The sequence below is a fragment of the Grammomys surdaster genome, unplaced genomic scaffold (genome assembly GCF_004785775.1).
Source record: "Grammomys surdaster isolate TR1022 unplaced genomic scaffold, NIH_TR_1.0 143, whole genome shotgun sequence".
NCBI lineage: Eukaryota > Metazoa > Chordata > Mammalia > Rodentia > Muridae > Grammomys > Grammomys surdaster.
In genome coordinates this window covers 3165516-3170155 of record NW_021604601.1, presented here as the reverse complement: position 1 = coordinate 3170155, position 4640 = coordinate 3165516, and the positions used below count along the sequence as shown (strand labels likewise).

Genomic DNA, 4640 nt, shown 5'->3' with positions numbered 1-4640 from the left:
TTCTTCTTCTTCTTCTTCTTCTCTCTCTCTCTCTCTCTCTCTCTCTCTCTCTCTCTCTCTCTCTCTGTATGTATGTGTATGCATGCATGTGTAGCATGGATGGACATACCTGCATATGTATATGTATACAGATAGATACACACAAACACACACACACACAAGTAGAGGTCAGAGGTTGATGTCGTTTGTCTTCTGGAACCACTCTCCATGTTGTTGTTGTTATTTTAGATAGAGTCACACACTGAACTTAGTGTTCACTGATTTGCTAATCTGGTTGGTCATGCTGCTCTGGGGACCCAACTGTCTCTGCCTTCTCTCTCTTCTTCCCCCAGCACTAGGATTAGAAGTGTGCACTGCCACACCTATATTTCATGTGGGTGCTGGGGATCTGAACTCAGGTCCAGAAAGCACTTTACCCACAGAGCCATCCCTCCAGCTCTCTTACTTCTGTAAGACTCCAGGAGCAAAGAAATACTAACTTCTAGTTTAGAAATTCTTTAAGCACTAGGCTGGATAGAATCTTGACACATAGACAGATCACAAACATAGAGTCTTCCTTTTATTTTCCTCGTGGGTATTGTGGATTTTGAAAGCCATTGCTAATTATGGAACTCATTCCAGCTGTTTTTATAACCTCATAGTATCTGTCACCATTCCAGGTAAGTTCAAGACAGTTCGGAACAGGGAAGAATCCTTCATGATGAAAACACCGTTGAGAAGCCACCGGGCTCTCTGTATCCTTGTGGCAGGACACACCTGTGGGCCATGATGTTGTCACTTTCATATTATTCTCATTGTGATACTAATTTGGAGGTCAGATGTTATGAAGGATTGAACAGCCTTCTTTATAGTCGAATCCAAACTCCCAGGTTCTAAAGGCACATGTGTATGGTGTGGGAGAGGATTATCTTATATAGATAACAAGGAAAAGTGGACAAGAGCCAAGACCACCAAGATATTCCTCTGTAAATGTGTCCCAGAAGCTTACAAATAATTCCTAATGCAGTTACCCCAGTAGAGCTAATACTGATCAACCCCACCACGTCACCATGTCCCATCTGTCACCAGACTATCTGATTAATGTCACAGCCTTACCCTTGCTATTCTTTACCAAGCCTCCTCTATAGGACAGAAAAGTCTCTAATATGATTTGTCCATTTTTAAAAAAGCCTACATCTCCCCACAACAAATCCCCCAACATATCTTCCCCTTCAGTGATCCCAAATCTTTGAGTTAGACTCAATCTTGGGTTCCTTCATTCGTGTGTTCAATGGTTTCAAAGGTTAAAATGTGTGAGATCCCCGGATATTTTAACACTAAGCCGTTTCAGAAAGGGAGCTGTATCCTCCTTTGAGGCAGCTCTAACATGTTAGCACCACATAGATACTTAAACTAATAACAGGGTTATGTGGTTCAAGGGACTATTTATGCCGCAGATTATAGTCTTCCTCCCTCGCCGCACATCAGAGATGCACAGATGTCAGGTTTGGAGGATGCCTGTAATCACACAGCCACGGGAGCTGGGCTCTGATAGCCACAGCCCCTTCCCTTTGCCCGGTAGCCTCAGCTCTTGCCCAGCTTTCTCATCACAGGTTGGTGACAGCTTTAAATCACCTCGATCTGGGCTGGACTGTGGTTAACATGCATCCCCCGAATGCCTAGGAGTGACTTCTGTTTTTAATCTACTTGTTTCCAAAGACTTGGACTTCAGTCAGACTGGTTGTCTATTCTGAAGACCTCCGGGGACATGGGACCTTTAATCACATGGCAAGGGTGGCTCAGGGAGGAGAGAGGCCTGCACTCTGTTTCCTTCTAGACCAGGCATTGATCTACCCTCCCTGTCAGACCAGGTACAAGAAGGGGACTTTGCTCTGCTATCACCAGCTAGGGTGGAAGAGAGTGGTAGGAGGGACAGTGGTGGGGGGGAGGGTGGTTAGGGACTTGGGTAACTTATTGTGAACAAAAACAAACCAGCCCAAGAGTGCATTTGATCACAGCTTGAAGGAAACATGCATGCTCACTGGGACTCAAAGACTCATAAGAGCTGGGGAAGCCAGCAGGCTCCAAGCAGGAGTAGAGAGCAAAGGTCCCGACCAGGGCTGGAAGTTTGGAGGGTGGTCAGAGAAACAAACATTTCAGCAGCACAAGGCTCCTTCACCAGGAGGAGGGTGGAGCTCTATTGGAAGGAAGTCAGCTTGGTGTGTAAACCCAGGGGCTTGCCAGGGCAGGGAAGGAGGCCTGACTGAAGCCAAGCCTCCTCTGCTTGATTGTACAAAGAAACCTTCTCCATCAGAGGGACAGTGAGCCTCCCAGGATAGGGAAGGGCAAAGGCACAATTCGTGTTAAATAAAATCAAAACAAACGGAAGAAAACCAGCTCAGAGCTCACGCCTTTGGAGCTCTAGAGACACAGCTACACACAGGAAGGATTTGCAGACATCTGCCAAAGGCATCAGCTGGCTGTAGGAACCACTCAGCCTCATCCTTTACAAGTTATGTGTAGGTCAAGTTCACTTAAGAAGGATTCACTTGAGACCCATTGTCCAGACCAAAGTGAAATTTTAAACTATTAAAAAATATACATCAGGTCATAAATGTATTATAATATTTTTAATCACTATGTTACTATTGAAATCCCAGTCAGTATGAACTGCTAAGAGACAGAAAAGGAAGTGTCATCTCCGTGCCAGGTGTCAGTGAGTCACTGTGCAGCCATGGATGTGCCTAGAGGACAAATAAAAGCATAGTTCTTTGCAGGAATCAGGGGGTGGATGTAGGAAAGGGCACAGAGTCTAAAGCTGCCTTGGCCTACAAAGTGAGACCCAAAACACAGACAGTAATTTTTAAAACAATTAAAAATGGTAATTTGGAGCCTGTCGGTGGTGGTACATGCCTTTAATCCCAGCACTTGGGAGGCAGAGACAGGCAGATTTCTGAATTCGAGGCCAGGCCAGCCTGGTCTACAGAGTGAGTTCCAGGACAGCCAGGGCTACACAGAGAAACCCTGTCTTGAAAAGCCAAAAAAAAAAAAAAAAGGTAATTTGGGGGCTGGGAATCCAGCTCAGTGGTGGAGTGCCTGCCCAACATTTTGATTTCCAGCACCTCATACAGAATATTTCAAAGACACCTTAGAACTGTTTATCATTATGATTCAAAGTAAATGTTGGCTCCTCTAGAGAACTTCTAGACCACCAACGGAGAGCAGCCCATCCAGCACTCTGAATTGCCCGTCAACCTTATTCTGTCTCCATGGAGACCACAACACGATGGAGACCATCGTGTGTTGGTCAGACACAATTGTAGGGACAGCAGAATGATGTAGAGCTAGAGGTAGGTTCTCAATAAATGAAGCTGAGCTGAATAAAATTGAACACTGGCTGATCCATTACTAATGTGAGATTGATAAATTACTGATGTGAGAACAGATGTTTTACAGTAGGAAATCTCATCCGTTTCTACCAAGAGTCCATTGTTAGTTACTGTAGGGAGGGAAAACTGGGGACTGGGAAAGAAGCTCAACTGATAGTGTGACTGACCAGCATGTGCCCAACCTCTGTCTGACCTCTAGTACTGAATAAAGCCAGTGTGTGGTGAATGACTGAAATCTAAGCCCTTGGGAGGTGAAGGCAAGAGAATAAAAAGTTCAAGGCCACCCTTCGATACATAAGACTTTATGTGGCTAAATGTAACTGACAGCTTGACTGGGCTACATGAAACCCCATGTTAAAAAAAAAAAGATGAGTAGGTTACAGCAAATGAAGAGAGAAGTCAAGACTTAGCTTCATAGAATGTCTTGATAGAATGTTGATAAAGTGTCTATCAACAGGGATCTCATTTTTCCAGACTCTTAAAAGCTTCAGCTATAGGCTTTTGTATAAGCATGGAGAGATGTATACACATCTTTGTCCACTGTGATGAACAAGGTCTCTGGAGAGACAACATGCTCTTATAGGTATAGGTGAGAAAGGGCCCACGCTGGGCTCTGAAAGTGCTGCTGACTAAAAGGGACAGAGGAACACAGGGAAGGTACTAAAAGGACAGGTACATAAGTGGTAGCTGTCATGCTCAGGAGCTTGGTCCTCATTCTATATGGAGTCATTGATGATACTGTGCAATGTAACATTTATTTCAACCCAACCAAGCCCCTGCCTCCTGCCCCCTGCCTCCCCCACACTTATGTCAACTTGGGGTTGGATGCAGAAATGTGGCATGGTCATTTCCAAGGTTTCCAACCCCAGAATAAAGAGAAGACAGAGTGACAGAGAGAAGGCATGACCTCAACTTCATGCCAGTCAGCATTGTGTCAACTCAGACAGTTCCTGCGAGGTTTCCTACTTTGGGTCTCCATGAAAATACTGAATGGTATTATAAATAACAACTATTTCACACAGAACAGTTAGCAAATTACAGCTACAGACCAAGTACAATCTGTTCTCTCTCTCTCTCTCTCTCTCTCTCTCTCTCTCTCTCTCTCTCTCTCTCTCTCTGTGTGTGTGTGTGTGTGTGTGTGTGTGTTCTTGAATGTATGAAGCATGTATACCAGGCAAATGACAATCTTGGGTGTCATTCCCCAGGAGCCATATATCCACCTTCTCTCTCTCTCTCTCTCTCTCTCTCTCTCTCTCTCTCTCTCTCTCTCTC

General features: G+C 44.8%; 1 protein-coding gene across 4 annotated transcripts in view; it reads right to left on the bottom strand.

Moving 5' to 3' along the window:
• Positions 1 to 4640, bottom strand: part of Plekhg1 (pleckstrin homology and RhoGEF domain containing G1) — a 220914-nt gene that overhangs the window by 210703 nt on the left and 5571 nt on the right. The gene's annotated exons all lie outside the window — the stretch shown is intronic.